This window comes from Phoca vitulina, unplaced genomic scaffold (genome assembly GCF_004348235.1).
Source record: "Phoca vitulina isolate PV1807 unplaced genomic scaffold, GSC_HSeal_1.0 scaffold14, whole genome shotgun sequence".
In the NCBI taxonomy this organism is placed as follows: Eukaryota; Metazoa; Chordata; class Mammalia; order Carnivora; family Phocidae; genus Phoca; species Phoca vitulina.
Window position 1 is genome coordinate 38,719,961 of NW_022589717.1, and position 26,567 is coordinate 38,746,527.

The 26,567-nt window shown below is 35.6% G+C and overlaps 1 protein-coding gene across 8 annotated transcripts in view; it reads right to left on the minus strand.

Moving 5' to 3' along the window:
- MARCHF1 (membrane associated ring-CH-type finger 1) overlaps positions 1 to 26,567 on the minus strand; it is an 860,279-nt gene that overhangs the window by 621,968 nt on the left and 211,744 nt on the right. Inside the window, exon 1 of one of the 8 annotated variants that reach the window (XM_032413129.1) lies at positions 34 to 2,466. The exons of the other annotated variants lie outside the window; for them this stretch is intronic. The gene's annotated coding sequence lies outside the window, so the exon portion shown is untranslated. Of the gene's footprint in view, positions 1 to 33; positions 2,467 to 26,567 lie in introns of those variants that run through there. 8 annotated transcript variants of the gene reach the window in all.

The window sequence follows — 26,567 nt, forward strand, 5'->3', positions numbered from 1 at the left end:
TTTTGCAGATGGACAGACTGAGAACAGAATTACCTTTCTATGTTGTGAGCAACAGTCCTCTTGCCTGAAGTTAAGATTTCCCACATGGCACTTGTCTCAGACAGAAGAAATTGTACTCAGAATTTCAGTGCAATTGAGAGTCAGAGGTTCCTTATCTCAGTTTCTGAATTTTGCTATGTTCCTGGAATTTAGCTCTGAAAACTCAGTTCCAACACCTTCCGTAAGGGCTCATCCAAATAGCAAGAACAGGCCTCCGCTCTTCCACTTCCACTTTGCTACCAGCAAAGAAAGCATTGAATGTTGGTCTATTTTTTCACATTATTTCATTTTATGCTTTTATCTAAAAAATAAATAAATAAATAAGACCAGAAGTACTTCTTTCTATCTCACCCTAAGTTTCATTTGCCAACATCCTCAATTCCCTAACCATTAACCACATTACATTTTTACCTCACTTGTTTATAAAATTCACTTTTCCTGGCCTTCCCAAATCTTCAGGTTTTATTGGCTCTTGCCCTTTACAACCATACCAAGAATGCTTTGGGTGGGCAGATGTTAGCATGTATAATTCTAATCCATCCATTCATTCGTTTGCCACACATTGTTCTGAGTCCTGTGGTTGCAATGATGAATAAGAACAACAAAATTCTCGCCCTTATGGAGCTTTTATATTTTAGTGGGAATGTGGAAAAGGCAGAAACAAAATATTAAACAGGTACATACATATAGACATACACACCAAATTGTTATTTCAGGTGGTGATAAGTAGTATAATTAAATTAAAACAATGGGAACCAGAATGACTTAGAGGAGATTACTTTATCCAATATGGTATCAAAATTACTTCTAAATTTTAAAAAAGTATTTTATTTTGTCACTTATGATTTGGAAAAAAATGTTATCCCCCATCTTTCCAGAGAATTTAATAGAGTATATATGAACTAGTATTTTAGGAAAAAATAATGATTAGATGATTAGATTAGATTATTAGATTAATAATTATTAGATTATGTGTTGTAAATATACAAACACACACACACACAGAAACACACAAATATGTACTAAAGCTCAACCACCAAAGCAGTAATGTGAACTATCTTAGACTTACAAAATGAAGCCATTAATCTCTAATATACTTGTTCTCTGCCTATCTAAATAGAAACCACCTCTACTCTTTGAACCTAAAAGACTTTCTAGTTTGTAGTAGGAATAACTACCTCAAGTACCCCAGTTTGTAGAAGGAATAACTACCTCAAGTACCCCATAGGGAAAGGGGGGAGGGGAATCAAGAACCACTGAGGTAAAATCAAAATATGTAAACCTGAAATGTTAAGTTAAAAGTTGGGAAATGCTGAAAAATAGGCAAACATTATTATTTATACAATATCACCTATATGTAGAAACAAAAGAGATATAATGCTCCTTTAATAAAGAAAGTATGTTCACATGCAGAGAAAAAATTCCGTCAACTTTGAGAAAAAATGGCTTGACTTTTTACAGATCAGCATTTATGAATAAATAGTATTTTTATGCCATAGATTAAGTATGCTGACTTCCAGAATATGCTTTATACAAATTATCAAAAAATAAAAAAATCCATCACAGATTATTTTAAACAGCCTCTTCCTTTTATGCATTGAAAATACAGTTTTATTTTTTAATATGAATGTAAACTTTTTAAATACATATACTATTATAAAAACCACATAAAACAACATGCGTTATAAATACATATTTACAACAGCATATAAAATACATTAACATATTCATGCCTTTTCTTTGAAGTTCTAATCGAACTAAAGTTCAATTAACTGAAATAAAACTTCCAAAAATTGCAAACTATAAAAGGCCAGATAAGTGTGAATACTCTATTGACCTGTCTATATTGTATTTTGTGCCACTTAAGAGCTAACATAAATGTGAGCTGGATACATTTAATACAGGGTGGGTTATATGTATGAAATTCTACAAATGAATACTCTTTTAAAAACAGTATAATACTTTGCATCTACTTTTGCATGTTTTATGGAGTAAATATCAGCAATAATAAAGTTCAAAACTAGATGCTTAAATATGAAAATGTCTTGTCAATAGGCCATTTTAAAGAAAAAGAATAAATTTCCAGTCTCGCAGTAAAATGTGCTAATGGATACCTTGAAAATCACAAATGTAGAATTATGTCTTTTAGAAATGGAACAAAACCTAAATATTCTTTAGCCTCTATTCCTCATTTTACAGATATAGAAATGACATTTCCTGATATATTAAAGGCTTGATAAACTAACTCAAATAATTAGTGACATAGGGTGATTAACTTCATGGCTCCTAACTACGAGCCTGAGACCTTTCCAAATTCATCATACTCTGCTGTACCCACCTAAAATCTCATACCTGTTCATTATAAATAACCAAAGCAAACTTTTTCTAAAACTAAAAGAACTGGGCGCCTGGGTGGCTCAGTTGGTTAAGCGACTGCCTTCGGCTCAGGTCATGATCCTGGAGTCCTGGGATCGAGTCCCGCATCGGGCTCCCTGCTTGGCAGGGAGTCTGCTTCTCCCTCTGACCCTCCCCCCTCTTATGCTCTCTGTCTCTCATTCTCTCTCTCTCTCAAATAAATAAATAAAATCTTTAAAAAAAATAAAATAAAATAAAATAAAACTAAAAGAACTGCATTTTTATGATTTTTATGGAATTAACATTATTGAACATTTCAAGAACTCTGGTGATTCATTAAAATTCCACTAATCCTACTAAAGATATAGTGTTTATTAGGGGCTGGCTCAGTCATTAGAGCATGCAACTCCTGATCTCAGGGTTGGGAGTTCAAGCCCCATGTTGGGTGTAGAGATTAAAAAAAAATTAATTAAAAAAAGTATATTAAAAAATAATAAAGATATAGTGTTATTTAATTTTTTCAATTTGAAGGAAAGATTTTCATGCAGCAAAATATGTTTTCTAACCTCTGTCCTCTACACACTTAACAATTTTGTTGAGGCTCTGGATTTCTACTGAAAAGTTTCTTCATATAAAATGAATCTTATCTAAAATCCCTTCTCTTCATCTTACTTTCTCCCCAAACAGGGTTTTTTTTAATCCTTCAATTGTGAGTCAAAGAAACATATGTTAGTGATAATAAATCATACATGTTTAAGTCTCCATTTAGGTAATAAAGAACTATGTAGATTTAATGGGCTGTTTCAATCAATTTTTGATCATTAAGACCAGAGGTTTTTTGTTGTTTTTTTTTTTATGGTTTATAGACAACTTACTACAGAATTACCTACAATCCTTGTTACAAAACAGAATCTGGATCCTATTGCAATCCTACTGAACTTAAATTTCTAGATGTGAAGCCCCCAGTTTTACATTTTTAACAAGAACTCCAAGTCAGTCTCACTAACACCAAACTTTCATTTAAATTCTTGAAAATAGTGACAACTTCATATTTGTCTTTACATCTTCAGTGTTCATTTAAAAATATCTGGTACATATTTCAAAACTACTGTTGAACTCATTAAATAAAATTAGCTCTGGCTTCAATAGGAAAATAAGGGGAAAAAGTAGTATTGATAGAGAAATAGAGAAAAGAAAACTCAAATTGTTGCCATTTTATGAGGCTAAGAGTGCCCCATATGCCTTCCTTATTCAGGATCCTCCAGCCTAACAGCCACACATCTGTTACAAGGACTATTGTGAATACTTCCCATGCACCAAGAACTGTATCAGCTGAAGAGATGTTCTCCTTATTTGTTCTTCAAAGCATCTCAGTATTATACCAATTTTACAGAGGAAATAAGTGAAGTTTGTTCAGAGATTAAATGACTCAAGCATGATGATAAGACTGGAAGTCAATTGTTTTCATTTTTCAGTTAAGGTGTTTTCCTATGATTTTGCTGCCTCTCACTTCTATAATTTGCTTTTTACTTCCCTGATTTATACCCACATATAAATTTATTCATTTTTCCATGAATGGAAAATCTTCAGAACTAGAATATAATTCTAGAAATGCAAATAGTTAAAATGATATTATGGTATATGTTTACATATTATATATTTATGTATTTTATTTATATTTTAACCAAATCTAAAGTTAAAGCAATACTAAAATACTAAGAATAGAAATTACTGAAACATGCATCTGAAGAATCATCAAAAAAAAAAAAACACTGGAAAATAATAGTTCTTTAAACTGATGTTAAGGTAATTATATTAATATTTTTAAAAGATAACTTCTGGGCATACCTTATGCAGGAGAACACGAAATATTTTCCTTAAGAATTGAAGAAGGATACTTCACAATTTATAAAACAATGCAAACTACTCTGTGTCAAAAACTGCTCTGTACATCTGATACATTCCATTGCACATTGTATTAGTTTCCTAACCCTGCAATAATAAAATACAATGCATGGGGTAGCTTAAAACAACAGAAACTTAAAGTCTCACAACTCTAGAAACCCGGAATCAAGGTGCCAGCCAGGCCATGCTCCCATAAAACCTGTAAAGGAGTCCTTCCTTGCCTCCTCCTAGTGTCTGGACTATCAGAAACTTTTAGCATCCCTTGGCTTGCACTCATATAACGCCAATCTCTGCCTTCATCTTCACGTGACGTTCTCCATGTGTGTTTGTGTCTTCACATGTCCATCGTATAAGGACAAAAGTCACTTTGGATCAGGAGTCCACCCTAGTCCAGTATGACCTCATCTTAACTAATTACAATCTGCAACGACCCTATTTCCTAATATACAACATTCTGAGATACGATGGGTTAGAAATGCAGTGTATGGGGGTGGGGAATACAATTCAATCCATAACAAATATGAAAAAAAATTCAACTTCAATAGTAATTCTGTAAGGTTTTCCAATCTTTTTTGATGATTCTTCAGAAAAATGTTTTAGTCATTCTTAGTAGTTGTTTTTACATTCACTTGGTATCTACATGCATGTGGTATTATATTCAAAACCCAAAAGAAATGGCAAGATCTTGACTTTATAACTTATGTTTAATCAGTGGCATGCATAGAAATAAGTCAGTGTTTTAACTGGCTAAAAAAGACTATTCCTACCAAATTTCAACACCTTATCAGATGGGTGCTGCCCTTGTGGCAGGAAACAAATACAATTTGATGAGGACAAATTTGCTTAAAATCAATAACGACTGTAAATTTTGTACTTGCCTCTTCTAAGGAAATTTAAACCAAATACATGGAATATAAAAAGCAAAAGTCTCTAATTCCAAAAATTACCTCATCTAACTGTCCCACAAGCAGCCTCTCCTCAGCCAAACTGACCTATTTGTTTCCATACTCACTATTCCCGTTCCTATTCCTACAATTATTCCCAACCATCCTCCACCATGAATGTTCTTTTCAGCCTGCATCCTTCCATTCTTCCCTTTCCTTCAAGGCCCAGTTTAAATGACATGGTCTCCATGAAATTTCTGCGTCTAAGAATCCCTCCCCCTCCACTGAGGTCCTACAACTTTATCACCCACCTGGCCTCAAGATGGTTTGGACACCAACCCATTGGGAATATATGCTAGTTACATAGGGACAACAGGGTAAAGACACACACTGATTTAGGTTAACTCCATTCCTCACACCCAGAAGAGTATTCTACAAAACCAAATACATGATAGATAGACAGATGATGGATAGATAGATAGATAGATACCATGTACTACATGCTTTTTAATACTAATATTAAATTTACACACCCTATTAAATTATTTAAATGTGACATGCATATATGGCACAGAATAAAACCACCAAGATGCCTTTTAAACTTACTGCAATGTAAGTTCTATGAGGGCAGTGATTTGGGCTGTCTAATTCACCATGGAATGAATCCCCAGATCCTAAGTACATTGCCTGGATCAGAGTTGACATTCTGTACACATTTGACGAGTGAACAAATAATCACTTCTTTTCTATTTTCAGTGCCTAATTTAGATCTTTGTCATATCTTGCCTAATCCTGTTACCAGAGCTTTCTAATGGAATGGAAGACGTTGGCTAAATATTCACAAAACTATTTCCCATATTCTCCCAAGCATATAGCTAGATATCCTCTTCCAGACTCTCCTGCAGTTAGATGTGGCCATCTGACAGTTTTGGGCCAACAGAACTTGAGCAGAAGTGATGTATACCACCTGGTCTGTGACATATACTGTCTGGACTATAAAACTTCACTCAGCCATCAGAAAGGATGAATACCCAACATTTGCATCGACATGGATGGGACTGGAGGAGATTATGCTAAGTGAAATAAGTCAAGCAGAGAAAGACAATTATCATACGGTTTCACTTATTTGTGGAACATAAGGAATAGCATGGAGGACATTAGAAGAAGGAAAGAAAAAATTAAGTGGGGGAAATCAGAGGTGGAGACTAACCATGAGAGACTATGGACTCTGAGAAACAAACTGAGGGTTCTAGAGGGGAGAGGCGTGGGGTGATGGTTTAGCCTGATGATGGGTATTAAGGAGGGCACGTACAGAATGGAGCACTGGGTGTTATATGCAAACAATGAATCATGGAACACTACATCAAAAACTAATGATGTACTGTATGGTGACTAACATAACATAATAAAAATAGATAAATAAATTAAATAAATAAATAAATAAATAAATAAAATACAACTTCCCACAAAATCTGCCATGTTCCCTCTCTGCATCTCTGGTCAGATCCAGAAGAATCAGAAGAGACCTTCAAGACCCTAGATAATAAGGAGCTTTTGGAAGAAAGGAACATAAGACTCAAGTATTTTCATGGATAGAGTCTGACCCCCCATACCCTGGCCAACCTACTGTAGACTATGTTGTGAAAATGAAACTTTCAGTGTTAGGAGACCAAAATTTTGGATTGTTAGTTACAGTAGTGGACATATCATAACTAGTACAAAAATTGGTACCTCAAAGAAGGGTTTGGTTTTAGTAAAAAAAAAAAAAAACCCAACACAAAGAAACAAACAAAAAAAAACTCCTAACATTAATTTAATTGTCAATTGTCAGAAGATAAAATTGTTATCAGAAGCTGAAAAAATGGTGACCCATGTTATGTGATAGCAAAATATTTGTTAAAGCTGTCACCTGAGATCACTCAGAAGACACATGTCAGTGAATCTGGAGCTTCAGGGGCATTGGTTGGAAAGAATTATAGCATTGTGCAATTTAATTCTTTGACTGTCTTTGGCAAGATATTAAAAAAAAAAAGAATTAGCTCAACAAAGAACAGGCCAATGTACAGCTTGAAAAAAGAAAAAAAAAACAGTGTACAAGCTGAAAAGAAACCCAGAAATCTGGAGCATTTAAGGTTGGAAAATCCATTTGCTTCTATGCCTGCAACTGTATGAGAGAGAATTTTAAAAGGCCATGAGCAACAAATGCCCAGCAAACTTCTTTTGAACAAGATTCTATCTGTCAAATGTCATGTGCCCTTTTCATCTTTTGTGACCTCAAAGTATCCTCCTTTAAGGTGAGAGAGATATATGAGGAAAAAGAAATAAAGATATAAATTGGACTTCAGGATTATGTCTAGGAAAATACAGGCACACGTAATTGTCTCCAACTTACTACTAAGTTTTACAGGAACCATACACCAAAGAAATAGCAAACTCAGAATAAAAGAGCCTTTTATGGTTTGAGCTATAAAACACCTTTCAGGACTACAAGCTTGCTCTAGCAAAAGATGGACTGTAAAGACTGAACAGCCTCTGGGGAGTGCATTCTCTCCAATACCCAGCTCAGATATGGCCAAAAAGGATAAGTGACAGGGAATACCTTCCCAGGAAAAGAGACAGAATCCACAGAGAAAAGTGAATAAAAGCATTTCTCTTAGAAAGGAGAACCAAAATCTAGTTTTCCCCATCTCCAGGGTAGAGAGTCTATCAAATGCTTGCCCAGCAGGATCTCAGCATTGCTGTGATTGCTTTGTATCTCCCATTCTCATATTTTCTGAATGAGACATTTTATTGATGTTATTCTGTATTGCCCTACCATTGTATACTGGCTGGGGATAAAGAGGAGGAAATGGAAAGCAAACAACTTGTATTTTTATTCTAGTTAGAAATCACCCTGAACACCAATAATCACATTTGTAACCAATAAGAAGGACTGCACATTATTTAAAGAGATTGGATTTTCAGCAGTTGCTATAACTGGATGGGATTCTGGGTTATATTACTTGGGGATTGGGTAAATGTGTTCTAGTTGTGGGAGAAAAGAAAATACAATAGGTATATGGCAACCAGGAAGACCAACTGTGGCAAAGACTGACCAGTTATTCAACAATTCATTTGCCTTTTTCTCCTGGCCACATACCCAAAACACATTACCCAAACAATTCTTTCAGTTAGGTTGTCATATGGCCAAGTTCCAGGCAAAATGACATGGAAGGAAATGATGTGTACTACTTCTGGTTTAATGTGTACTACCTCTGGTGTAAGCTCACAAACTCTTCTGCATCATCATCCATGCAAGGATTTTATTCCTTGGTATAGGGGCTGGCTTCAGAGACTCTGTTAATTAACTCTAAAGCCTTAACCTCAGAGTCTGTGTGTGAATGTTTGTGTGTGTGTTTGTCCACATGTGTTTGTATATACATATTTGTGTGTATGAATTTAATACCTGAAATATTTTGGGTCCCCGAGTCACTGAATGGAAGAGAGACCCCTGCTGCTCCTCATTGAACTGTGATGTTAGTGAGAAAAAAACCTAAAAAAACAAATCAAACAAAAATAAAACAAAACACTGAAGTTGGTTTAAGCCCCTGAAATTTGGTATTTGTTAACAAGGTTGGCCTAGCTTGTCAAATAGTCTCTTAACAATAATGTACCTTGTCCATTCAATCTATCTCCACAGTTTGACTATACTTAATATGTATAAAGCAATAGTCTGACTTTGTCACTCAGTTGTTTCAAAAACTTCTGGTTCTGTATGCTAATAGGGCTAAAAGTCCAAAATTCTAGTATAATTTGGTACATTCAATGAATACTTATTGAACAAATGCTATGTCTTAGGCATTGTGTTAGGCCTAAAAAATAATGATTAAGGGGATAAAAAAAACCACAGCCCTCACAGAGCTCACAGTTTATGGCAGAAGAAAGGCATTAATAGCATTAGTTAAATAATCATACTTTATACATACATATATCCATGCTGGTTTAAAATGCTATGAAGGAAAAATAGTATGGATGCTATATGAAAAGATTTTAGTCTTCATCTGAATGGCTGTAACTTATAAGATCACAACTTCCTATCTGAGATTGTCTACTTGTACATCATTCCACTCAAAGACAGGCATAGCCTTAGGTGATTCCCAGTGAATCCCACCTTTTATAACCCCTTCACCCTGCATGAGAGCAGAGCCTTGACTTACTTCTAACCAAGAGAATATGGCAAAAGTGCCAGGATGCCATTACCTTCCTCAGGATACTTTACATAGCAAAGGCGAGGAGATTTTGCCAATGTAATTAAAATCCCTAATCATTTTATTGAAAGGAAGATTATCCCGGGTAAGACTGACCTAAACTGATGACTCCCTTAAGACAGTCCAGAAATCATAGCCTAGAAGAAGCAGAGACCCTATCTCTGTTTCTGGCTTTGAAGAAGCAAGCTACCACCAAAGCTAAAGCCTCAAGGAAATAAATTTTCCCTAAAACCTGAGGGAGTTCTGAAGCAGATCTTTATTTAGTCAAAGACTCTAGACAAGAATGTAGGCGAGCTGACACCTTAATTTAAGCCCTTTGAGACTCTTAGGGAAAAAACCCTGCTAAACCATGCCTGGCCTTCTGTGCCACAAAACGTGTAAGGCAAAAAAGGAATGCTGTTTTCAGACTTTCAGGGAAGATAGTGGAGTAGGAGGACCCCAAGTTCACCTTGTCCCACGTGTACAACTAGATAACACACACATCAGTGTAAATAACCCAGAAAGCGATACAAAGACTGGCAGAACAGACTCTCTAAGGCTAAATGTAGAGAAGAGTCCACATCAAAGAAGGTAGGGAGGGCAGAGACCCAGTCCAGAGCTAAAAGGACCTATGGCACTGCTAGCAAGAAGAAGGAGCACCACAGATGGTAGAGGGTAGAGGAGGCAACCCAGGCATGAGGGACCACACAGGGAAGATGAATCCCCATAACATTTGGCTTTGAAAACCAGAAGCCAGATTTTGTGAGTTCTTACATTCACTGGGGCTTAACATCTAGCAATTTTAAAAATCAGTGTCCAATGGAAAAAAGTCTCTTCAACAAATGGTGTTGGGAAAATTGGACAGCCACATGCAGAAGAATGAAACTGGACCATTTCCTCATGCCACACACAAAAATAAGACTCAAAATGGACGAAAGACCTAAATGTGGGACAGGAATCCATCAAAATCCTTGAGGAGAACACAGGCAGCAACCTCTTTGACCTCAGCTGCCGCAACTTCTTCCTAGACACATCGCCAAAGGCAAGGGAAGCAAGGGCAAAAATGAACTATTGGGACTTCATCAAGATAAAAAGCTTTTGCACAGCAAAGGAAACAAAACCAAAAGACAATCAACAGAATGGAAGAAGATATTTGCAAATGACATATCAGATAAAGGGTTAGTATCCAAAATCTATAAAGAACTTACCAAACTCAACACCCAGAGAACAAATAATCCAATCAAGAAATGGGCAGAAGACGTGAACAGACATTTCTGCAAAGAAGACACCCACATGGCCAACAGACACAAGTGTTCAATATCACTTGGCATCAGGGAAATACAAATCAAACCTCAGTGACATACCACCTCACACCAGCCAGAATGGCTAAAATTAACAAGTCAGGAAACGACAGATATTGGCGAGGATTTGGAGAAAGGGGAACCCTCCTACACTGTTGGTGGGAATGCAAGCTGGTGCAGTCACTATGGAAAACAGTATGGAGGTCCCTCAAAAAGTTGAAAATAGAGCTACCCTATGACCCAGCAATTGCACTACTGGGTATTTACCTCAAAGATACAAATGTAGTTATCCGAAGGGGCACCAGCACCCCAATGTTTATAGCAGCAATGTCCATAATAGCCAAACTATGGAAAGAGCCTAGATGTCCATCGACAGATGAATGGATAAAGATGTGGTGTATATATACAATGGAATATTATGTAGCCATCAAAAAAATGAAATCTTGTCATTTGCAACAACGTGGATGGAACTAGAGGGTGTTATGCTAAGCAAAATAAGTCCATCAGAGAAAGAAATTATCATATGATCTCACTGATATGTGGAATTTGAGAAACAAGGCAGAGGATCATAGGGGAAGAAGGGGAAAATGAAACAAGACGAAACCAGAGAGGGAGACAAACCATAAGAGACTCTTAATCTCAGGAAACAAACTGAGGGTTGCTGGAGTGGAGGGGGCTGGGAGGGATGGGATGGCTGGGTGATGAACATTGGGAAGGGTATGTGCTATGGTGAGCACTGTGAATTGTGTAAGACTGATGAATCACACACCTGTACCCCTGAAACAAATAATACATTATATGTTAATAAAAAGGAAAAAAATAAAAAAATAAAAAAATCAGTGGGCTAGACTCTGTAAAGGCCAAGAGGGTGATGTTCCTGCCCTTCAAGAGAAAGAACTAAAAACAGCCCCACTGAGATACAGCATAGAGGCAGCAGCTTGAAAAATATGGGAGGAAGATTTTTTTACTAATCTCAGAGCTGTGCTGAAGGGGCACAGATTATTGGGAGACTTCTCCAGAAATAAGGGAGCTAGCAGGCACCATTTCCCTTTCCCACCCCCTCAGCATAGACACATGGATGCCTGCGGGCAACCAGCAAAAGTGCCAACACTCACTAGCTACCAATATGCCCCACCCACATATTCTCCTGTGGACATACCCCCTCCAATCAGGCATCCCCTCAGGGAGAACAAGAGAACCTTGTTGGCACCATGTGCCCCTACCCCATGGACCCCCCTCCCCCCCGTTCAGCCTTGTGGCAGGAGTTTTCTAAAGTAATTTCAGATCACCTCTCACAGCAGAACTGCACAAACCTTGCTAACACCACACACCCCACCATCATGTTCTGTTGACTTGCCCCCCACCCCCATATGCTCTTACCCGGAGCCTATCCAAAGCAATGCCACAAGCCTGACTGTGTAACCAGTCCTGACAGGGGCCACTCCACTCCAAAGTGACTCCTGGCCCACGGAGAGGAGAAGAAAACCACACACACCAGTCCAACTGCAACCCCAACAGTGGACTATAGGCCCCACCCACCAACAAAAGCTTCTGAATATACACTGCTATATGCATAAGATGCTATATACAAAGCTAATGGTAATCATGATTCAAAAACCAGTAACAGAAATTAAAGAGAAATGAACCCAAATATGTCACTAAAGAAAACCAACAAATCATGAGAGAAGGGAGCAAGAGAAGAAAGCAACGCAGAAGAACTACAAAAACAACCATAAAACAAGTAACAAAATAGCAGTAAGTACATACCTATCAATAATTACTTTAAATGTAAATGGACTAAATCCTCTAATCAAAACATACAGGAGTTCCTGTCTGCTGCTAAGGTTTCCACTAGAGATGCAAGAAAAAAGTGTCCTCGCGCTTTCTGTCTGTCTCATTATGGCAGTCAAGATTGAATGGGGGAGTACACGGAAAAACCAGAAGAATTTCTGCAACTCAGAAGTAACCTTGTCAACAATGAAATCTTGTTTTACTCCAAAGTATCTGAAAAAAAAAAAAAAAATACAGGGTGACAGAATGGATAAAAAAGCAAGACCCAACTATATGCTGCCTACAGGAGACTAATTTCAGACCTAATGAAAGGATGGAAAAGCATTTATCATGCAAATGGAAGTGAAAAGAAAGCCAGGGTAGCAATACCTGTATCAGAAAAAATAGATTTTAAAACAAAGACTGTAAAAAGAGACAAACAGAATAAGCATAAAATGGAACAATTCAACAAGAATATGTAACAATTGTAAATATTTATGCACCTAACATGTGAGCACTCAAATACATAAGGCAGCTAAACAGAAACATAAAGGAAATCATAGATAGTAATGCAATAGTAGTAGGGGATTTTAACATCCCACTCATATCATTGCATAGATCATTCAAACAGAAAATCAACAAGGAAACAGTGGATTTTTTTTTTTTTTTTGAGGGGGAGGTGGAGGGACAGAGGGAGAGAGAGAATCTTAAGCAGGCTCTGTGCCCAGGGTGGAGCCTAATGTGGGGCTTGATCTCACAACCCTGAGATCATGACCTGAGCTTAAATCAAGAGTCAATGCTTAACTGACTAAACCACTCAGGTACCCCAATACAATGGCTTAAAATAACACATTGGACAAGATTGATCTAACAGATATATTCAGAACATTCCAACCTAAAACAGCAGAATACCATTTCTTTCAAGGACACGTGGAACATTCTCCAGAATAGATCACATGTTAGGCCACAAAACAACTCCTGACAAATTCAAAAAGATCAAAATCATACCATGCATCTTTTCTGACCACAATGCTATGAGGCTAGAAATCAACCACAAGAAAAAAAATATGGAAAGAGCACAAATACATGGAAGTTAAAGAACATGTTACTAAACAAAGAATGGGTTAACCAAAAACCAAAGAGGAAATGCAAAAATACATAGACACATATGAAAATGAAAACACAATAGTCCAAAATTTTGGATGCATCAAGAGCTGTTCTAACAGGGAAGTTTTTAGCAATATAGGTCTACCTCAAGAAGCAAGAAAAATCTCAAATACACAACCTAACTGTACACGTAGAGAAGCTAGAAGAAGAACAAACAAAATCCAAAACCAGTAGAAGAAAGGAAATAATATGGATTAGAGAAGGAATAAATGAAATAGAAACTAAAATAATAAAACAGATCAATGAAACTAGGAACTGGTTCTCTGAAAAGCTCAATAAAATTGATAAACCTTCACCCAGGCTGATTAAAAAGAGAGAGACAGAGAGAGAGGACCCAAATAAACAAAATCAGAAATGAAAAAGGAAAAATAACAACTGACACCATGGAGATGCAAACGATTATAAGAGAATATTATGAAAATTATATGCCAAGAAATTGGACAACCTAGAAGAAATGGATGAATTCCTAGAAACATATAATCTCCCAAAACTGAACCAGGAAGAAATAGAAAATTTGAACAGATTATCAGCAATGAAATTGATTCAGTAATCAAAAAACTCCCAAAGAACAAAAGTCCAGGACCAGCTTCACAGGTGAATGCTACCAATCATTTAAAGAAGAGTTAATGCCTATTCTGCTCAAACTATTCCAAAAAATAGAAGAGAAAGGAAAGCTTCCAAATTCATTCTATGAAGCCAGCATTACCCTGATACCAAAACCAGATAAAAACACTATAAAAAAAAAAAAAGAAAGAGAGAGAGATAAAGAGAGAGAACTATGGGCCAATATCTCTGATGAATATAGATGCAAAAACCCTGAAAAATATATTAGCAAACTGAATCCAACAATACATTTAAAAAAATCATTCACCGCAATCAAGTGGGATTTTTCCTGGGATGCATGCATGGTTCAGTATTCACAAATCCATCAACATGATATTCCACATCAACAAGAGAAAGGATAAAAACCATAGGATCATTTCAACAGATGCAGAAAAAACAAAACAAAACCCATCTGACAAAGTCCAACATCCATTCATGATAATAATAAAACAAAACAACCTCAACAAAGTAGGTTTAGAAGAAACATACCACAACATAATGAAGGCCAGATATGAAAAACCCACAGTTAACAACATACTCAATGGTGTAAAACAGCTTTTCACCTAAGATCAGGAACAAATCAAGGATGTCCATTCTTACCACTTTTATTCAACATAGTACTGGAAGTCCTAGCCACAGCAATCAGACACAAAAAAGAAATAAAAGGTATCCAAATAGGTAAGGAAGAAATACAATTTTCACTATTTGCAGATGACATGATACTACACATAGAAAACCCTAAAGACTCCCCCAAAAACTACTTGAACTAATAAATGAATTCAGTAAGGTCACAGGATAGAAAATCAATATACAGAAATCCACTGCATTTCTATACACTAATAATGAAGAAGCAGAAAGTGAAGTTAAGAAAACAGTCTCATTTACAAATGCCCCAAAAAGAATAAAATACCTGGGAATAAACTCACCAAAGAGATGAAAGACCTGTATTCTGAAAACTATAAAACATTGATGAAAAGAAAAACTGATGAAAGTGGTTGAAGACACAAACAAATGGAAAGATATTCCATGCTTATGGATTGGGAGAACAAATACTGTTAAAACGTCCATGCTCCCCAAAGCAATCTACAGATTTAATGCAATCCCTATCAAAATACCCAACAGCAGTTTTCACAGAACTATAACAAACAATCTTAAATTTGTATGAAACCACAAAAGACCCCAAACAGCCAAAGCAATCTTGAAAGAGAACAGAACTGGAGATACCTCAATCCCAGATTTCAAGATATACTACAAAACAGTAGTAACCAAAATAGTACGGTACTGGCACAAAAAAAGACATGTAGATCAACAGAACAGAATAGAGAGTCCAGAAATAAACCCATGATCATATGTCAATTAATGTTTGACAATGAGGCATGAATATGCACTGGGAAAAATACAGTCTCTTCCACAAATGGTGTTGGGAAAACTGAACAGCTACATGCAAAAGAATGAAACTGGACCACTTTCTTACACTATACACAAAAATAAACTCAAAATGGATTAAGGATCTAAATATGAGACTTAAAACCATAAAAATCCTAGAAAAGAGTATAGGTAGTAATGTCTCTCACATTGGCTCAGCCGCAGCAACATTTTTCTAGATATGTCTCCTGAGGCAATGGAAACAAAAGCAAAAATAAACTATTGGGATTACATTAAAAAAAAAAAAAGCACATAGCAGAGCAAATGAAACAATCAAGAAAACTAAAAGACAACCTATTGAGTAGGAGAGGATATTTGGAAATAACATATTTGATAAAGGATCCATATCCAAAATCTATAAAGAATTTATATAACTCAAGACCAAAAAACCAAATAATCCAATTAAAAAATGGGCAGAAGACATGAACAGGCACATTTCTCCAAAGGAGACATACAGATGACCAAAATATACATGAAAAGATGGTTAACATCACTCATCATCAGGGAAATATAAATCAAAACTACGAGATATTACCTCATACCTGTCAGAATGGCTAAAATCAAAAACACAAGAAACAACAAAAGCTGGAAAGGATGTGGAAAAAAAAGGAACGCTCATACACTGTTGGTGGTAATGCAAACTAGTACAGTCACTGTGAACAACAGTATGGAGGTTCCTTAAAAAAAAAATAAAACCTCCATATGATCTAGTAATTCCACTATCGGATTATTACCCAAAGAATACAAAAACAATAATTTGGAAAGATATATGCACCCCTATGTTTACTGCTACACTATTTACAATAGCTAAATTATGGAAGCAGCCCAAGCGTCCATCAGTAGATGAACAGATAAAGAAGATGTGGTATACATACACAATGGAATATTACTCAGCCATAAAGAAGAATGAAAGCCTGCCATTTGCAACAAGGATGGACCTAGAGGGTATAATGCTAAGTGAAATAAGTCTGTCAGTGAAAGACAAATACAATATGATTTCACTAATACGTGGAATTTAAGAAATAAAACAAACAAAGGAAAAAAGAGACAAACCAAAAAACAGACTCTTAATTATAGAGAATAAATTGAGTTACCATAAGGGAGGTGAGTGGGGGGAATGGGTGAAATAGATGAAGGGTATTAAGAGGACACTTCTTGTGATGAACTCTGAGCAATGTACAGAATTGTTAAATCACTGTATTGTACACTTGAAATTAATACAACACTCTATGTTAACTACACTGGAATTAAAATTTTTTAAAAAATTGTTTGAAAAAAAGGAATGTTGTTTTCAACTGCTAAATTTTTGACAGTTTGTTACACAGTAATAGAAAACTAATACACACTCTTTCCAATAATAAACATTCCTTGTTCCTATCATACTGCTCCCTGAAACATGAAATACTACTTCTGTGTCTTTTTCTTACAGTCAATTTCAAATGTTCCTCCCTATCTCCACCTGGTAAAATCCTGTCATCCTTAAAGGATCAGATCCCAAATCAGTCCTTAAACCTGTCCAGACACTTCCCCCATTCCCTGCCCACACTTTGCCCTGCCCCACCCCCTCCCACTACACATGGAATTAATCACTTCTCTATTCCCCTGGAATTGTTTTAGTACTTTGATTGCATTCTATTATTGTTAGCTGTTGATGAGTTTATCACTAATTTGTCAGTTCCTTCAGAGAAGGAAATATATGCTATTGATACATATATTCTCACCATCTAGTGCAGGGCCTGACACATAGAAAATACTAAATAAATAGTTGTTTTCTGAGACTTCTAGATTTTCTAATTTGGGGGTTTTTTTGTTTTTGTTTTCGTTTTTTTTACTCAAACTCTAATAAGCTGTTTTCTGATTTTTTTTTTCAATCTGTCCAATATTTCTTCCTTTATTTTCTTCTACTGCTTGCCATGTACTACCCCAGTAATATTTCCTTTTCACTGTGGATCTTATTTTTAAAGATAATTGTTTTGAAACCACCTAATGATTTGATTCACATATGTTTATGAAGTTGAATTCTGAAAAGATTCATCAACTCAGCAGCCAATTTATGTACTAATTAGATACTTCTCATAAACCTGAGTCTCAACAAGAATCATAGTACTCAGAAATATTATATCTAGATATCTGAAATATTTAGGCATCTTCAATGCCTAGTTTTAGTACCCTTCAGTTTTCAATATAGGGCTGTGGACAAGAACTCAAGTGCTGCAATCAGATAAACTTAGAATCCATTTCACCACTAATTTGTGTGACTATGACTTAATTATTTAATCTCTCCAAATCTTGGTTTACTCTTATACAAAATGGAGATAATAAAATATTAACCTCACAGAGCTACTATAAGGATTAATACTGCACATATAGTTGATGCTAAAAAATATTAACTTAAAACTGCTGGGAATTAGGGATTATGTGCAATGGTACAAATATATACCATATCTCTATTAAATAAATTGCATAAATGGTCACAGATAGTTTTTGCCACCATAAAAAAACTCCTATTTAAAAAATATATATATACATATCTAATTTATTTTTTGCTTTGACTTCTCTCTAAGAGTTTCTTTCTTTCTTAATAGACAATATAGATAAAAGACACAAATAAGGAAGAATTGGAAAATAAATAAATTCATTAGGACTTTGTTACTGTACTTTACTCTGAACAATGGCTTTTTTTTATTTTAGAGAGAGAATCCAAGTAGACTCCATGCTGAGCCCAACACAGGGCTCAAGCTCACGACCCTGAGATCATGACCGGAGCCTAAATCAAGAGTTGAACTCTTAACCCACTGAGCTACCCAGGTGACCCTGAACAATGATTTTTTAAAAACCTGTATTGGAAATGATGAGTAAAGTAGTTAATAGAGACTTTCCTCACCTCAGGCAATCAAGAGGGCTTTTGTATGCTGCAGATCATTACAGATTTACATATTAACTTCTACACTAGCCCACATGATACTTTATAGGTGTGCAGAAAAGTATGTAACATTGGTATGAAAAAGCCGTAAATGAAATAATTATGAAACATTTCTGGGGAAAATGATTGGAGATAGAAAAAATATATAAGCTAACAAGAGATAAAGTAGAAAAAGAATTGAACTTCGAGAGTCAGAGCTGGAGCTAAACCCTATATCTGCCTCTTAAGAGTTGTCTGACTCTAGGATACTGTGTTTTTTCTCTAGATCTTATTCTTCATCTGTAACATGAACACATTGAACTGATTCTCTGAGTAGATATGTGACATTCATTGTTTTGGACTGTAAAATGCCTTTGAAACATACTATTTACCCCTCATGACACCTTTCTACTTAGTCAGGACTTAATCCTAGTATCCTTCTTAGTATTATACCCAAGATAGCTACTACCATTAGTTTTATTATTATTGTTAAAGATAGCCACTACCATTATTTTTATTATTATTAAGTGGAATAAAATAATAATTTTATCAGCTATCCTAACTACAAATGAATTCTAAAGACTTCATTAGTTTTCAAATCTCATATTTTACTAGAAGTACATATTAAAATTTCATTATTATAATCTGACTTTAAATTTCTGATGAAAATATTAGAATTAGAAAATGTTTTACAATTAACCATAAAATATCCATTATCAGAAAAAATACATTTCTTAGGAAGGTAACTAACATAAAAAAAAAAAAAGCTTTAGATATAATTTTTATATGCTTTTAAAATAAAGGAAATAGCGTGACCCAAAATGAACATATGTATTCAGCCCGTGACAGCTCATGTTCTTTCCTTCTCTCACTATAGAACCCCAACTGACAGGTATGTCTTCATCACAATTAAGCTTAAGGGTTACCTTCTCCATAAAACTTTTAAAGAATAACCCAAGTAAAGAATTTTAAAGATCTGAGAGCATGTAACAAGAGAAAAGACAGACCATGCAAATAAAGGCATGAAATCTCAGATTTAATAAAAGCAAAATTGACTCTGTGCTCTTAAAAAAAAAAAAAATACCTAATACAAAATGACAAAAGGATAAGAATAAGATGATGCCTACTGTTTCTAGCAGTTTCACTAACAAGATGCACTAAATGACTATTCAACTAAAATAATTATGAATGCTATATAAGATTTAGGGAAGCATATTCTTAAATCTCTCCACAAGATGTTAAAGTAACAATAATAATCATAATCATAATAATAAATATTACTAAGGCCAACACCTAAGTGAAGGTAGAAGTAAGAGTGAAACACTGATGACAGCTTTCACCTTGAGGATAATTATTAGGCCTCGTAAACTTGACTTGATGTTAGCCTAACTTAAAGCCTAAGAGACAAAGCCTAGAGCCTCTCCCAGGTAGATTATTTAAAAAAAGAAATCCACTCTACAGATCCAGAACACCAAATGATTAAAAACAGAGTTTTATAAAGATGAATTAGATATACCTACCTGGCTGCTCATAATTAGTAATAATCATGAATTATCCCTCACATGGCCCAAATTCCAATAATGTTTTAATTTATAGTGACCCTTGATTCACTAAAGGATGTGGTGGAGAAAAAAATCAATCCTTTGTTGGAAACTATCTTATTCCCAGGACTCAGAAAATTTCCATAAATTAAATTCTAAGATATATGAACTCACATTCAAAAAACCACAAAACACTAAAAGAAACAAAGCATAAGCAAGAGGCAAGAAACAACTATCAGCAAATCAGACTCATGAAGACTTCAAATACAGGAGTAATCAGACAGCATGTAAAAGAAATAGGTTTTGTACATGCCAAGACATAAAACAAGAAGATAAAACATGAATGAAAACCAGACTATAATAAATTATCAAACAAATTTGATAAGGAATCAAACAGAACTTTAAGAAATTAAAAGTATAATCATTTAATCTAAAATCATCAATAGGGGTCGCCTGGGTGGCTCAGTCAGTTAAGCGTCCAACTTTTGATTTTGGCTCAGGTCATGATCTCGGGTTGTGAGATCCAGCCCTGAGTCATCACACTCTGTGCTCAGCAGGGAGTCTGCATGAGATTCTCTCCCTCTCCCTCTGCTGCCCAACCCCCTCATATGTACGCATGTGTGCACACACTCTCTCTCTCTAAAATAAATAAATAAATCTTTTTTTTTTAATCATCATTAGGGACACCTGGGTGGCTCAGTCATTAGGTGTCTGCCTTCGGCTTGGGGAATGATCTCAGGGTCCTGGGATGGAGCCCCGCATCGGGCTCCCTCCTCAGCGGGGAGTCTGCTTCAACCTCTCCCACTCCCCCTGCTTGTGTTCCCTCTCTGGCTCTGTCTCTCTCTGTCAAATAAATAAATAAAATCTTAAAAATAAAAATAAAATAAATAAAAAAGAAAAATCATCATTAGAACAACTAAATAAATAAGGCTTCACCTGGAAGAAATTACATCGAATCTAACACAGACACAGAGGTACCAATTATGAAAAGCAGGTTAAGTGCCATGATGCATACAATGAGAAGATGTCATAAATATCCTTATGAGTCACAGTCTGATTGGGAAACAGTACAAACTGGGTCATCTGAGGAGAGGTTAAGAGTGACTATTTACAAATTTTTGGCCAGTTTAAGGGAACTACATTAGTATCCAAAGGTTAGACTATGCGGAGCACCACTACTCTAGGCCTAGAGAAGGAAAAGAAGGAAATGATAATGGAACCCAGAGAGGACAGCTATGAGGATGGCTGCCTGACAGGAGCTTTGACCTTTAGTAAATGGTTATTCAACTGAGCAATGAGGGAACAATAGCAGTAAGTGGCCAAATTCACTTTCCTCCCTCCTTCTGATCTGCTATTTCTGCCTCACTTTATTTGAACATATCTGGAAACCAGAGGGCAAAGAAGAGAATTAATGTGGTCCATATTAGTCAGCCTCTAAGGGAAAGAGAAAAGGAGGTTAGCTCAAAAAAATATTCAGAACAATATATAACAGGTCCCAGGTGAAAAAAAGAGAGAAAATGAAGCAAAGGTAAAATTGAAAAAGACAACGGCTGAGAGCTTTCCAAAATGGATGAAAAACCTAATTAACAAATTCAAAAGCCCAGAAAATTCAAAGCAGGAAAAAAAAAAAAAAAAACAGTATTTAGCAAAATCATGAGGAGAGAGCAGAATGCACACACAAAAGGCACCAATTTAAAGGCAACTGGACAGAAAAAAACACATCTTAAAAAAGCAACAATTTTACTGACAGCTAACTTCTCAAGAGCAACAACAGTAGCCAGAAAACAGCACGATTCTATTTCCCAAGTGTTGCAATAAAATAAATGTCAACCTAGAATTCTATACTCAATGAAAATATCATTCATAAATGAGGATAAATTAAGAAAATCTTAGAAAAACTGAGAGATTTTGCCACTAACGGAATTATTCAATGAAAACTGTTAAGAATGTTCTTCAAGCAAAAATTAAGTTATCCCACATAAACGGTCTTAGGTATAGAAAGAAATGAAAAGGAAGCAAAGTGATAAATATGTGGTAATATTTGAAAAGGAAAAAAAAGACTTTATAAAAATTGTCATAATAATATTGAAGGAATTAAAAATGGAGATAAAGCTAAAATACAAAACCAGAATAACATACAAATGAGGCAAAGAGTAATTGGAAATAAAGTGATGGAAATTCCCCTGCAGTGTTTGTAAGGAAGGTTGAGATCCTGATTGATATCTGACTTTAAAATGTGCATGTTAAAAGTGTAAATGCTGAAAGAACAATACCAGTGTGTACAATTTTCAAACTAGTAGAGGAAAAGACTGGAATAAAAGAAAACATTCAGTCAATCCAAAAGAAGTCAAGAAAGGAGAGAAAATAAAAATATGAGATAGGACAAATTGAAGCTTTAAAATACAGAAAGCAAAAATGTATATAACTGGAAGAATAAAAAGAGACAAACCAAAAATTACAGGGAAGATTTAATACCCTCTTTGAATTAATAGCAGAAAAAATAATCAGAATATTAGTGAGCACATGGAATTCTTAACACTATCAACCAACTTGACCTAGTTGACATTTATCAAAAACTCCAGTAAAGAACAGCAAAATACACACTATTTGCAAGATAACATTGAACATTTACCAACATAGACTATATCACAAAATAAGTTTCTTTTGTTTTCAAAGATTTTATTTATTTATTTATTTATTTATTTATTTATTTATTTGAGTGATAGAGCGAAAGAGTGAGAGAGCACAAGCAAGGGGAGTGGCAGAGGGCAGGGGAGAAGCAGGCTCCCCACTGAGCTGGGAGCCCAACTCAGGCTCAATCCCAGGACCCTGGGATCATGGCCTGAGCTGAAGGCAGACTATTAACAGACTGAGCCACCCAGGCACCCCACAAAATAAGTTTCAACATAAAAGTTTCCCTGTAATACAAAGTATGTTCTCAGACTATAGTGAAATTAAATTAGAAGTCAACAGCACAAAGGTACTGGGAAATTCATAAGCACTGGAAATTAAATCACATTTCTAAATAATCCTTGAGTCAAAGAAAAAGTCAAAAAAATTAAAACATATAAGAAAGAAAGAAAAACAGCATGAAAAAGAGAAAGAAAGAAAGAGAGAGAGAGAAAGAAGAAAGAAGAAAGAAAGAAGAAAGAAGAAAGAAAAAGAAAGAAAGAAAAGAAAGAAAGAAAAAGAAAGAAAAAAAAAAGAAAGAACCGAGAGAAAGAAAGAAGGAGGGAAGGAAGGTAGGAAGGAAGGAAGATGGAGGGGAGGAGGGGAGGGAGGAAGAAAATGGAAACAGGAGCGCCTGGGTAGTGCCGTCGGTTTGAGTGTCCGACTCTTGGTTTCGGCTCAGGTCGTATCTCAGGGTGGTGGGATCACGTCAGGCTCCATGCTCAGTGCTGAGTCTGCTTCAAACTCTCTCTCCCTCTGCCCCTCCCCCCAACTCTCTCTCTCTCTCTCTAAAATGAATAAATCTTAAATTAAAAAAAGAAAGTGAAAGCAAAATATACACTAAATGCCTGTAATAGAAAAGGGAAAAAAGTTCTCAGTTCAAAGACCTCACGTCTTTAAGAACACGAAAAACAAGAGTAAATAAATCCAAAGTAAACAGAACAAAGAAAATAAATACTAAAGAAATCAATGAAATAGAAAATAGATTTAAAAACTAGAGAAAATCAATGAACCAAAAAAACCTGGTACTTTGAAATATGTATAATATACATAAACCTCTACCCAGATTGATCAGAAAAAATAGAGGACACAAATTATCAATATCAGGAATGACAAGAGTGACATAACTCAGACCCTGCATATATTAAAAGATAAGAGCATTTCACGAACAACATTTTGAAATGTCTTAAGACATTCTAATAAACATTCAGATCTGGCTAGGAAAAATTTCTGATAAATTTCATCCTTATTCAGAGATGATATAAAACGGTAATATACACAAAAAAGAAGTTCCCAATACTTACATCCATTTAGTGACTGAAATAGGTGAGTTGTATATGTGAAATTATACAGACAAATAATTTGTGATCCAAGTGTATACTGCTATAGTGCTATAAGAAAATAATGTTTCAATGATTCCTTGATCTGCTGTTAAATAGAGAAACCTGTGTGGATTGTGAGACTAACAAAGGCTCTGAATGCATGTGAACATGGATTTGAATCATGAATCCACTAGTTTCTAACTGTATGACCCAGAAATCATTAATCTCATTTATAGATAACTCTATCATATAGTGTTTATGTAAAGATAAAATGAAACAATATATGCTATAATGAGTAACATTTTTAAAATAGAAGTTATTTCTCTTAACTTTAATAATAAAAAAAACAGCAGTGGAGAAAGGAGGATCCTCCCTGCATTCCTCCTTCCCTGACCCACTCAACCATTAGAAGGAAGCATCTAGAATGGTAATGTCAATATAAGAGAAAGATCCCTGGCTACGGCCAGAATTGAATTCACCAATGTCAGTGCAATGCAGCAAGGGAGGAAATAAGCAAGAGAAGGGGATCAGATGCCTAGAAATGCAAAGAGCACATGTCAGATGACCCAACAATTCTATGAACAAGGGAGATAGAATCTTCAAGCTATAGTTCTGGCTATTTTTCTGGTAAAGGCTTTGAGTCAGAGACAATTACTACTATATATAGATTGTTATGGACTGAATGTTTGTGTCTCGCCCCAAAATCCATACACTGGAGCCCCAAACCCCAACATGATTGTATTTGGAGACAGGGCCTTTAGGAAGTGCTTATGGTTAAGTGATATCATAAGGGTGGGACCCTGATCTGATAGGATGAGTATCCTTATAAGATGAGACAGGAGAGAGCACTCTCTCTCATCCCATCCCCATTCTCTTTCTCTGCACCCCAACCCCCCACCCCCACCCCCGCCATGTGAGAACACAGGGAGAAAGGAGTAGTCTTGTAAGGCAGGAAGAACTCAATCATGCTGGCACCCTGATCTCAAACACCCAATCCCCAAAACCGTGAGAAAATAAATCTGTTTTTTAAGCCACACAGTCTATTGCATTTTGTTATGGCAGGCTGAACTAAAACATCTATAGTTTTTATTTTCACTCCATTAAGTAGTTTGTGCCTGGTGAAAGTAGGTTCCATTTTAGAGAAACTTCTGTAGAACAAAAACACAAAATATGTATGGGCTGAAAGATCCTGTACTTTATTTAGATCACCACTTGGGTGGGCATGAGGGGAGGTGAGATGACTTGAATTCCATTTTCCCTGATGACCTTAAATTCCACTTCTTCCTTCATCCTTTGAGATTGTCAGCTAAGCCCGAGTGCTCCTCCCTTCAATTCCCTTCTTTCTAGTGTCTTTCCAATCCCAACACATCAAGTAGCTGCCATGTCACCAGAGTGGTTGTGCACCTTGGAGAGCCAAACAGTAGAGGAGTGAAACATCATTCCGGTTGCTTTTGGTCTTTCATGTCTGCTTGACTCACATATGAAAGTACACAGGCTCAATATACTCAGCAAATAATGAAGCCACTCATTTGCAGAGAATTTTTAGAAACCAATTCATGCAAGCAAGGAACAGAGACTGATAGGCGCAGCTCTTAACAAGACACACTCTCACTGGAATTTGGGATAAGAATTTCAAAGAATTTTATGCCTATCAAAAATCAACCTGGGGACAGAATTCCATCAGCCTAATCAGGAGTCTTGCCTTTGAAGTGTTCCTTTTGTTTTTTCATGCCTTTTCCTCTGGCACCCTTATTTCATGCACAAGATGATAAATATATATGCATGTTTTTGGTGAGCTTGTTCACTTTAATAAAATCCCATTGAAGTCCAAATGAAGTGTGAATCTAGTTTAAGGCTTTTCATTATTTCCTCATGTATATAATCAAGTTATCCAAAAATCTTGTATCAAAATGCTGAATGTTTTAAAAAGATAGATCTAAAACTAATGATGTAATGTATGGGGATTAACATAACAATAAAAAAATTTAAAAAAAAAATAATAAAAGATGAGTTTACAGGCAGCATCATTCAAGAAATATCGGGATCCAAAAGCTGCCATTGTTTGAGGGATCCCTTTGGAAAAAAGGACCATGGAGTTGGCTAGGACCAGTTGATTAAGAATCAAGTCTGTAGGTGTCAACTTGTGTCCAGTGAGCAAAGAGAAAGTATAAAGACAAAGAAGGGATGAATTTCCTAGGATCCCAATTCCAGTCTGAGTGACAAAAATAATCCCCAATTCCAATTTGCCAGAACCCATTGCATCAATATCTAGGGGCTGATTTTAATTGAAGTCAGAGGAATGAGAGGAAAAAAGCAGAAATAAATGCCTTGTCAACACTAAAAAAAAAAAAAAAAAAAAAAAAGATAGAACATAGATTACAAAGAAAATAACTAATCTCTAAATTTGTTCTTAATTTTAAAATGTATTCTGTTGGGATAATGATAATTCATAAACCC